The sequence below is a fragment of the Medicago sativa genome, chromosome 6 (assembly GCF_051527215.1).
Source record: "Medicago sativa cultivar Bolivia chromosome 6, Bolivia_mono, whole genome shotgun sequence".
NCBI classification, from domain to species: domain Eukaryota; kingdom Viridiplantae; phylum Streptophyta; class Magnoliopsida; order Fabales; family Fabaceae; genus Medicago; species Medicago sativa.
In genome coordinates this window covers 90,579,406-90,591,974 of record NC_140754.1, presented here as the reverse complement: position 1 = coordinate 90,591,974, position 12,569 = coordinate 90,579,406, and the positions used below count along the sequence as shown (strand labels likewise).

Sequence of the window (12,569 nt, the reverse complement as noted above, 5' to 3'; positions counted from 1 at the left end):
AAGTTCATCCATATATATAGCAAAAATATATCACCTTAGAATGACCTTGGCTCAATTTCTGATGCTGTTTTGATAGTTTCTATGCAAGCTCAGTTGGAAGATCATTAATAAAGCCTAGGGTTTGCAGATAGTTTGCATTGGTCCAAGACAGTATTACGGCTGTATTGTTTCTATGCATAGTTTTACGTGTTTCCATGTTACAAAGGCGGGTGGGCTAAGCACAAACATCTGAATATGAATCCAAAATACAGATTGCATTAGCAAATAAATTACCTTGAATTCTCTACAACGATTTTTTCAGCGCAAATGTCAATCATTCAATCAAGCTTCTGCCACAACATATCTTCTTTCAAGTAATTCATAAGGAAAGCAATAGAAAACTTCGAAAGTATACTTTCGAAAAAATCATCCAATATTGCCAAATATGATATGAAAAAAGAAGCAACGAAACCAATAACACTCATCACATGGGAATTTTTTAGGAATGAAGAACCTTTGAGACTTTCAGCACGAACTTCGGCGGCAGAACTATAATATTCGATTCTTTTTCAATTGGGTTCTTTAGCATCATAACTTATATTACATTCTTGTTTCTTCAGCCACTAATTTTTCATCCAACCATAGAAGCAATGAGATAAAAAAGATACAGAAAATCAATGGAATCATCTAAGTCGACTGATACAAAGACTAGCGTTTCGTTAGTTTTATTCATAATTTCGACATCCTTTAACAATTACTTTTGATTAAACAGAACATCACCATTCTTTTTTCCACTTTTCATTCTTAACAACACCGTTGTTTACCTAATAAAACCATAAAAAATACAAAATTTAAGTAATTGAACGATAATTATTTTGTGTGCTAATATGACATCTACAAAACAAACAAAAGAGTTGTGTACACTATGAGAAAAAATGTTGTACCATTTTCATTGCATTTGAATAAATCTGTATGTATAAATAGGATGACTCTAATATATCTTGAATAGGAAAATTGGTTATATATTTACAAATCAAATTACACTGATGTAACATGTATCGCTACATCACTAAATAACTTTTTATTGGATATTTTCATTACAAAATTCATTGCTGGATTAAAAATTCTTTGGCATATAATACATCTGTAATACTTTGTATCATCTAAAATCATTTGAAATATAATAAAGAGTTGGTTTAAAATTATTTTCATATCATAGTCAGTTGGTTCCAAACTTAGCTTATATCCAAAATAAGAATATTAACTAAAGAAATAGCATACATAGGATAAGGTTCATGCACTAAAATATCATATAAAATTGGCTTATCAAGAACAATTGAGTTTAGAAGCTTTTACCGAAAACAGTGTTGGTTGGTTTGCAAGCAGCGATATTGAAACCAGGATCACCAATCATTCTTTGAGAGTCAGTGAATGCAACATAAGAAGGTGTTGTTCTATTCCCTTGGTCGTTTACTATCATCTCTACTCTATCATTCCTCCACACTGCAGCACAAGAATAAGTTGTTCCCAAGTCTATTCCTATTGCAACTTTCTCATCTTTTCCTGGCACTTCTTTCTTTGCAATTACTCACACGTAACAATGTTTTGAGAAGGAAATATTGAATGATGAGAATAGAGAAAAGGTGGAAGTGAAGTTACCTTAACAGCAAGAACTCCAAGTGTGAAAGAACTCCCTTTCTCAACCTCATGTACAAATGGTAACGGCTTCTGAACATAATTGCCTTCAGCTGGCGGCTGAAGATGTTTAATCAAAGCCTCAAAGCCTGAACAGCACCTCCTTCAACAATGACATTCACAATTTCCTCTACAATTGCAAGAACAACAGCAACAAAATGAATCATTTAATTCAGAAAACAACGCATCGTTAAAAGGATGACGAATACCGTTTTTGGCAAGATCGGCGAGAGCGTGAGTGACGCAGACGGTAGCTTCCGACGTATTTCAGATCAACATCATAGGGTGATCTCTCAAAAAGAAGGAGGAGGAGGAGAATGAAAGAGTTTTGTGTTTCTTTTTTCTGAAGGGAGGGAGGAGTTGTGTTGGAAACGTGATATGTTGAAAAAGTGAGAAGGAGGATTTTGGAAACATAAACACAACCCTAAATTGACCATCCCAAGGAATAGCATTGTTCACTACAATATTAGTTGGAACAACAAAAGAGATTTTGGAAATAACAGTTCTAGGTCCCATAAATAATTAACAGAGGAGTTGTAAGTGACATAAATAATCAATCAACGGTTGAGATGTGTTTTGATTGAAATCAACGGTCTACATTAATTCCCGCCTAAAGCAATTAGGATTAGGGTTGGCACAAATTGTTAACAATGTTATTCATACTAGATCGCCAACCCGTGCGTCGCACGGGTCTTATCAACCGTAATATACACTAAAATTAAGTTTTAGGAGAAATTTCTATTACCATTAAACATAGTAGGATAAACATTTTTTTAGGAATGAGTTGCAAAAACATATTACCATTATGTCCTCGCGAGCTTATATATGCAAGGTCGGGATTCAAACTCCAACCACCACAAAAACAAAAAAAAAAAATATTACCATTATACTTACCCTACACTCGAACTCCAAATTTTCAAACTCTCATCCCCCTAAAAATCGAAGGATTAACACACACAAAAAAGTGGAGCAGTCAATATGAGCTCTCTTCCCCTTAAAAATCGGAGGATTAACGCACAAAAAAAGTGGAGCAGTCAATATGAGCTATTACAAATCTAACATTAAATTTATGTTCAATTTTTTTTAGACAAACAAAACATGCAATTTGTATTTATATTAACTAAAAATATCAATAATGCAATTTGTATTTATAACGAACACCTAAGGAAAAGCAAGCGACCATGTAATTCGTGTTTAGGGAGAAAATATGTGTCTTTGGTGCCAACTCAAACAATCTAGCTAACTAATGATAGTTCTCATTGATTATCTCCATCAACAGCCTTCATAATGGACTCAAAGCTCAAATGCATATTGTTTCATGCATTTGTGTAATCTGCAAAATATACAACTATTAACCAAAAGGTATCTTAATATTTTTTTAAACTGGCTGGTAATATTACGCGCTCTAAACTCTTATCAAGACGAACAAAGAATCAGAACCGGTACAACAAATTAAAGGCATACTGTATATAAGTAGTTGCACAAAAAAAAAAACCAAAAGGATAGCAAAACAATCACCTAACTTATCCGAAAAGAAGATGCACAAAAAGTTTAAACATCACCAAACAGACCCCCCACCAACACACCCAAGCGACCCCAACCAAGCAGAACCCGAATTGCTGCCACAACCTCAGAAAAACAGGGCAAAAACCTTGAGACTACAACATGCCACATACCAGCAAGAAAACCAGAAGCCAAACCAAAAGATATATCATATAGTTTAAGTACTATAAGGTCTGCATATGTACTTTTATGAGGAATAAAGACCATAACTAAGCCTACAACCTGTGAAACTAAATACATCGCTCAATAGGAAAAACTTTCACTTCCTTTATCCAAGAATTATCTCTAAGGAATAACACTATTGAGCAAACAATATATGTCAAGCAGATACATTCATTCAAGTAATGTCATCAATATTAAACAACTTCAATAAACATAGGCTGAAACACATGGATATAAAAATATTATAACATATCTCTTACCCTTTAAAATGCTAAAAAAATTGAAAGAGCAAGTCGTTTTAATTTTTTACTGGAAATCCTAAAAAAAGTTATCATGATATTTCAATCTCAAATAAAATGGCCACAATTGTTATAAAAATTAAAAGATAAATTTATATAATAAAGTACTATAACATAAGAAATCAATCCAATCTTTCATACATGAAGGAGATCACAACAACAAATTCAAATGAATATATCTAAACATGATGGACCAAATTGTTGCATATCGTTCAAGGCAAAAACAAATAAAATTAATAAATTTTAATATAAACAAATTTTCATTAGCTGCTAAGAAATTAAATTAAATTCTTCCAATCCAAAATCTTCACCTTCTACGTACATAAAAAAATGTTAAAGTGAATTAAACACAAGCAAAAGAAATATGTTTTCCTCAAAGATTATACTGTTTGAGAAGAAAGCAAGAAATAGCTACGTACGATTTGAGATGGAAGAAAGTCATAGATGTAAAAGAGAAAAGGAATTGCTACATATATATGTAGCAAGAAAATAGAGCTCATAAATTCCATTGCTCCTCAAATTATTAATCAACAAAATATAATTATAATTAGAAATATGAACCGAAATTGGAAGGCAGTGATAAAGTAAAAGATGAAGAAAATAAAACATAAACAAATTCAGCCTAGAAGAATCAACATTAAAGAAGAAATGAGAAAGGGGATGTATTTTGATTACATGGGAAGTAGGTGTGATTTTAATGCTGGTGAGATTATATACATGTATTGCATGGGAATTTTGATTACATGGGAAGTATGTGTGATTTTAATGTTGGTGGAAGATGGAAAGATTTGTTCGCATGGGCAATAAGTGGAGTTTGAAAGGGAAATTTCAAATTCAATTTAATTAGGTGACAAAGCTATTAATGCAATGCAGAAATGGTGTTGGGGAGCCGATAGAGTTTAAGTAGTTAAACCTGTATTAATTATAGCAATTTTGTCACGACCCAAAATTCAATATCGTGACCGGCGCACGAACTAGAGCATCCTAGTCCGGCAAGCCTATTGACGACACTTGACAAACTATGATTTAAACAATTTTCAAATTTACTTTTACTTAAAATGACATCCACTGAAATTTCGACAGAGTATTCTCTGTATTTTGAATACTTTCCAAGATATGAATCCTGTCTATATACTTGTATTATCAGCAGAATCTCAAAGTGACATAACTAGATGTTTGTACAACTCAAAACAAAACATTTCTAGACTACCAATAGCTGCAGATACATCGACCATTCAGTTTATACATAGAGGAGACCTACCAAAAGAATGACATTGATAGATCTTTAACTCTGCTACAAGCTTTCTACGCCCTTGACTTTGAATCTGAAAAAAAATGTAAGAAGAAGGGGTAAGTCACAAAGACTTAGTGAGAGACAACAACCACCACCACCACCTAGAAGGGAAACACACAAGGGCACGATTATTTACTTTCTCAAATCTAATGTCAATTTACAAAAATAGTAATTGTATAAAATTCTATTGATCCGCATTAGACGCATGATAATTTTTACAAATGTATAAATATTTCCAATCAAATAAAAATAATTTTAAGAAAATCCCATATTTTAAAGAGGTGAAAAATAGGTTACAAGCCTTTATAAATACACCGATGAAAATCATAGTAAAAGCCTTTACAGAAAATATAGAAAACTCCATTAATGAAAATGATCAAAATAATCAACTTCAAATAAAATATAAAATCACATTCAATTTGATTTCACCAAAATAATCAACTTTAAAGAAAGTACATAAATCCAACTTTAGTGAAAATAATCAAATGGATGAATCGAGAACTAGCTCCATCTCGTTGATAGCCCTCTCCTCCTAATGGTGGCCTTTCCATAGGGGCGGCTCCATCTAACGGATAGCTCTTTTCTCTCGACTCAAAACAAAAATGTTTTTTTTTAAAGTATAGTAAATTCAATTTAGTGAAAATAATCAAAATGGGTGAATCGAGAACTAGCTCCATCTCGTTGATAGCCCTCTCCTCCTAATGGTGGCCTTTTCCATAGGGGCGGCTCCATCTAACGGATAGCTCTTTTCTCTCGACTCAAAACAAAGTATAAAACATTTTCAATTAGGGAGTTAACCTCTCATTGATAGCCCTCTCCTCCTAATGGCGGCCTTTCCATTGGGGCGGCTCCATCTAATGGAGTAACTACCTAATTGAAATAACATACTAGGTGCACCTAGGTCGTCGCAATGATAATCGTTTTTCTCAAAACAAAATTCTCAAAATGTCACTAAAACCATGTTTCACAACATATTGAAACTTATGTCGACAAAATGTGTACCATCAAAACTCAATCGAATATCTATTACTTATAATCATAAGTAAAACCAAATTCAATCCAAATCAAGTACATGTTAGTAACAAAATCTTCAAAAAACACGATTGTCAAAACCATTCTTTACAACGTATGAAAACTAGTGCCGAGATACATGAAATCAAATTTCAATTCTTAAATCCCCTACTTTATAAATCATAGGTCAATCCAAAACCCAAATCCAAATGGAATGTATAATGAATAGTATCGAAATAAATTTCAAAATGAAAACATATTTCTCAAAAATAATTTTTGTCAACATCTCAAAACATATGCCGTAGTGTATGCAACCAAATCCCGACTTCAAATTATTTTCTCAATAAATCATAGATAAATTCAAATAGAGACCATATTAATATTCATGACCTTAAACATAATTTCAACAACAAGAAAAATGTTTAAAGGGTGTGTTCCCCATTTTTTATAAACACTTTAACTTATAAAATAACCAAAATATCAATAATAACGATAATTAAAATAAGTGATAATCGTCATCAACTCACAACTATGACGAATCAACTCCGTTTGCTCTCTAACCACTCCTGAAGAAGTATGTGAAGCGTCCGGCGTCATATCTGAGCATCCATAATTTTTCTCATGAATTAGTAACTCATTTTACTACTACTTTAACTATAGTTAACCATAAAATCCCCATATCATATACTCTAATATCAAAAATTAATTTCTAACAATAATCATGCCTAAATATGTACTAATTGAGTTGTAAATTGATAAATATACCTCCAAGAAGTCTCAATGAGCAACTTTCACAACATGGGTATTCCTCTTCTTTCCCAAAGCACAAACTCTAACCCCAAAATTCCACCAAATAGCACTTGCAGAATTAGGAACAAGCTTTGTTTAGACTATAATCTTACTAATGGGTGTTAATTGTAGCTTAAATTTGATGTTTGAATAGAATGAAAACAAAAAGAAATGTTGCCGTGTGATGAACAGAGGAACGAAGGGAAAGGATGAAAGAAACAAACAAAGGGAATTGTTTAGTAGCTTCTAGACCTCACTTTTATCTTTACTACTAAACATTAGTATTTATTTAAATATTATTATTATCAATTGTAGTTTAGTGTTATTTATTTTTTTTTTTATTTTTTTTCATGTGTTACAATATACATAATTATTATTGTTACTTATTTTATTCTATTTTTTTTTTCAATTACTAAAACGGTGTGTTTCATTCTTCCCCCCTTAATAAAAATTCGCCCTCGAATTTTAACTACTAGCCTTGATTTTCGAATAAGTATGAATACTTTTTGCACGCATTATATCTTCGGGTTCCCACGTGGTTTCTTCACCAGATGGTTCTAGCCACAGAATCTTTTCCAGAACAGTGTTCTTTGAACATAAAGGTTTCATTTTCTTATCTATTATAGTTGTCGAATGACCGATGTAGGACAAACTCTCGTTTAACTTCACATATTCATGATTAATAACACGAGAACAATCATAAAGGTACTTCCGAAACATAACTATTTGAAAGACCACATGAATTATCCAATGGAAGTGCCAAACGATAAGCTACATGTCCGACTCTCCAAAATCTTAAACATTCCAATGCACCTTGGACTTGTATTGCCATATACTTCATTACAAAACTCCTTTCACTAGTGATACTCGTAAGATAAATGTTCTCCAACTGTGAACTCTAAAAGGCAACTCCTCTTATCAACATAAGTCCTTTACCTACTCTAAGATATTACTTAATGAGCTTGGATCAATTCTTTCTTTACTATTGGAATAAACATATTCATCAATGAACAATATCACAAATGGATGTAAGAATGGTTTAAAACCCAACTCATCAAATCCATAAAAAGATGTTGAAGTATAAGTAAACCCAAAAGGAATAACCAAAATTTCATAATGGTCGTAGCATGCGTAAAGAGTTGTCATTGGCATAAGATCCCTCTTAATTTTCAACTGATGGCACCTAGACAGCAAATCAATCTTAGAAAAACTCAGAGCTCCTTGAAGTCGGTCAACAACTCGCCAATGCAGGGTAAATGACATTTATATCTAACTATCAGTTTATTCACTTGTTTATGAACTACACATAATGACATGAATCCATTTTTCTTCCTTACAAAAAATATCAGGGCTCCCTACGGAAATAAGAAAATTGGGCGAATAAATCACTTATTCAGAAAATCATGTAGCTTCTCCCTTTAACACCTAAAATTTTGCTAACTATTTGATCAAGAGGTATGGATGTCATTGAATGTTGGGGACCAAGTCTATAGAGAACTTAATTTTCTTATCATGAGACAATCTAGAAAATTCTTCAGAAAAAATATTAGGAACTCACACACTTTTGAACAATTATTGTTCTTCATTACTCCCTTCTATATCCTTAATCAAGATCGATTATACTAGACAACCTCTCTTCATTAACTTGTTAGCTCCTAAACCTGAGGTCTAATTGTATAGTACCAAATAACATTTTCCTAAAAAGAGAAAAGTGATTATCCAATATCTCAACTCTCGCTTCCTCGTTATAATAGACTAGGGTGACATGTTGGAAGGGCAACCAATTCACACTCAAAATCCTATAATTTTTACTAACATGACTATGTTAATGCATGACTAGATAATAGTTGCGTCATAGCTACCAAAGACAATCCCTCCTGATATAACATACTTAACCACATTGAAATCAAAAGTACTATAAGAAAGAAGTGAATTACCTATATGCCCCGTAATCTAATCTACGACTTTGCAATGTGTCCAAAAGTTTGTCTACAAGAACCATCACTCTGTGATATTGATATTTGTTGCAACCTAATGACCAAACATAACTTCACCACCACATTTAAAATAATCATTCAACTTGTTTCTTGAGAAAATCCTGTTCACTACCTCCTTAAGTTTTTGCTGCCTAATTTGAAGTGTCAAACTCAAAACCTCCTCAAAGCATCACAATTAGATTCAATCACAAATCCAATTTAAGTATTCCCTTAATCTTATAATGAACCACTTGAAACACATCTCTTCTTTGATAGGACGAGGATCAAGTCTTGAAGCTCTGTAAAACAAGTTTTGTACTCTAAAATTGGCATAACATCAATTTGTTCCAATCTTTCATACTCGTGTGCTAATTCATCTCAAACACTTTATAGAAGTAAACGAGCCATAAACAATCAAGAGATCTCAATTCATTCTAACGGAGGTGATTGATCCCACTTATTTTCCATGTGTAAGTGCATCAAACAAGTCACATACTACACCCTCAAACTTACATGAGGTAAACTCCAAAATCCTTATGTTTGAGCATCCTAATACCCTTCATAACCCCTCGACACTGTCAACGAATTTCAGTGGATCCTTACACTCACTAGACTTACAAAATGTAAGGGTTAAGTCCATGTAGGTGGATTTTTCGCTTGCTCCTCAACTAGCTTCTTATTGACCGTTAAGATTTGTTTGCCTTAGGTTAACCTATTGCTTTTCAACAGCAACCCCAACAAGTTGTCATAATACATATAGCAATCTTCACATTCCTATTTACACTTCAACACTAGCTACTCCTATAACTAAGACACACATGAACGCAAATTCTCCATCATTTGATTTACGTCGACCACGAGTACGTCCCTAAACACGACCTCTTTAACAAAGGTTTTAAGGTTGAGCAATAAACCCATAAGGAATAAATTTCCCTTCTAGTGGAGATCTTGGTAATGGGTGACACCCTCACTAAATGAAGGAAAATTGACTAAATATAGTACAAGACAACAAAAGAGTGAGACCAATCAAAGACCAAAAGAAATCACAAGATTGGACAACAAATGACACTACCATAGAATGCTAATAGATTTTTGCAAGTAAATGGTGCCGCGGTTCACAATCTACTAGCAAGAATCTATTTTCATTCTATGTCTGCAGCTATTAGGACCTACAACCGTGCTCTGATACCAACTTTGTCACGACCCAAAATTCAATATCGTGACCGGCGCACGAACTAGAGCATCCTAGTCCGGCAAGCCTATTGACGACACTTGACAAACTATGATTTAAACAATTTTCAAATTTACTTTTACTTAAAATGACATCCACTGAAATTTCGACAGAGTATTCTCTGTATTTTGAATACTTTCCAAGATATGAATCCTGTCTATATACTTGTATTATCAGCAGAATCTCAAAGTGACATAACTAGATGTTTGTACAACTCAAAACAAAACATTTCTAGACTACCAATAGCTGCAGATACATCGACCATTCAGTTTATACATAGAGGAGACCTACCAAAAGAATGACATTGATAGATCTTTAACTCTGCTACAAGCTTTCTACGCCCTTGACTTTGAATCTGAAAAAAAATGTAAGAAGAAGGGGTAAGTCACAAAGACTTAGTGAGAGACAACAACCACCACCACCACCTAGAAGGGAAACACACAAGGGCACGATTATTTACTTTCTCAAATCTAATGTCAATTTACAAAAATAGTAATTGTATAAAATTCTATTGATCCGCATTAGACGCATGATAATTTTTACAAATGTATAAATATTTCCAATCAAATAAAAATAATTTTAAGAAAATCCCATATTTTAAAGAGGTGAAAAATAGGTTACAAGCCTTTATAAATACACCGATGAAAATCATAGTAAAAGCCTTTACAGAAAATATAGAAAACTCCATTAATGAAAATGATCAAAATAATCAACTTCAAATAAAATATAAAATCACATTCAATTTGATTTCACCAAAATAATCAACTTTAAAGAAAGTACATAAATCCAACTTTAGTGAAAATAATCAAATGGATGAATCGAGAACTAGCTCCATCTCGTTGATAGCCCTCTCCTCCTAATGGTGGCCTTTCCATAGGGGCGGCTCCATCTAACGGATAGCTCTTTTCTCTCGACTCAAAACAAAAATGTTTTTTTTTAAAGTATAGTAAATTCAATTTAGTGAAAATAATCAAAATGGGTGAATCGAGAACTAGCTCCATCTCGTTGATAGCCCTCTCCTCCTAATGGTGGCCTTTTCCATAGGGGCGGCTCCATCTAACGGATAGCTCTTTTCTCTCGACTCAAAACAAAGTATAAAACATTTTCAATTAGGGAGTTAACCTCTCATTGATAGCCCTCTCCTCCTAATGGCGGCCTTTCCATTGGGGCGGCTCCATCTAATGGAGTAACTACCTAATTGAAATAACATACTAGGTGCACCTAGGTCGTCGCAATGATAATCGTTTTTCTCAAAACAAAATTCTCAAAATGTCACTAAAACCATGTTTCACAACATATTGAAACTTATGTCGACAAAATGTGTACCATCAAAACTCAATCGAATATCTATTACTTATAATCATAAGTAAAACCAAATTCAATCCAAATCAAGTACATGTTAGTAACAAAATCTTCAAAAAACACGATTGTCAAAACCATTCTTTACAACGTATGAAAACTAGTGCCGAGATACATGAAATCAAATTTCAATTCTTAAATCCCCTACTTTATAAATCATAGGTCAATCCAAAACCCAAATCCAAATGGAATGTATAATGAATAGTATCGAAATAAATTTCAAAATGAAAACATATTTCTCAAAAACAATTTTTGTCAACATCTCAAAACATATGCCGTAGTGTATGCAACCAAATCCCGACTTCAAATTATTTTCTCAATAAATCATAGATAAATTCAAATAGAGACCATATTAATATTCATGACCTTAAACATAATTTCAACAACAAGAAAAATGTTTAAAGGGTGTGTTCCCCATTTTTTATAAACACTTTAACTTATAAAATAACCAAAATATCAATAATAACGATAATTAAAATAAGTGATAATCGTCATCAACTCACAACTATGACGAATCAACTCCGTTTGCTCTCTAACCACTCCTGAAGAAGTATGTGAAGCGTCCGGCGTCATATCTGAGCATCCATAATTTTTCTCATGAATTAGTAACTCATTTTACTACTACTTTAACTATAGTTAACCATAAAATCCCCATATCATATACTCTAATATCAAAAATTAATTTCTAACAATAATCATGCCTAAATATGTACTAATTGAGTTGTAAATTGATAAATATACCTCCAAGAAGTCTCAATGAGCAACTTTCACAACATGGGTATTCCTCTTCTTTCCCAAAGCACAAACTCTAACCCCAAAATTCCACCAAATAGCACTTGCAGAATTAGGAACAAGCTTTGTTTAGACTATAATCTTACTAATGGGTGTTAATTGTAGCTTAAATTTGATGTTTGAATAGAATGAAAACAAAAAGAAATGTTGCCGTGTGATGAACAGAGGAACGAAGGGAAAGGATGAAAGAAACAAACAAAGGGAATTGTTTAGTAGCTTCTAGACCTCACTTTTATCTTTACTACTAAACATTAGTATTTATTTAAATATTATTATTATCAATTGTAGTTTAGTGTTATTTATTTTTTTTTTATTTTTTTTCATGTGTTACAATATACATAATTATTATTGTTACTTATTTTATTCTATTTTTTTTTTTCAATTACTAAAACGGTGTGTTTCAAATTTGGGAGGGAAAA

The 12,569-nt window shown here is 32.6% G+C and overlaps 1 long non-coding RNA gene across 1 annotated transcript; it reads right to left on the bottom strand.

The window, feature by feature from the left end:
* Positions 1–4,813: 4,813 nt before the first annotated feature.
* On the bottom strand, positions 4,814–12,251 carry LOC146918120 (uncharacterized). Its single transcript, XR_015016013.1, has 6 exons — positions 12,100–12,251; positions 11,862–11,933; positions 10,291–10,354; positions 6,769–6,862; positions 6,531–6,602; positions 4,814–5,023 (listed from the first exon to the last, which is right to left on the bottom strand). It is a non-coding gene; the product is annotated as an uncharacterized LOC146918120 (long non-coding RNA).
* Positions 12,252–12,569: the final 318 nt, after the last annotated feature.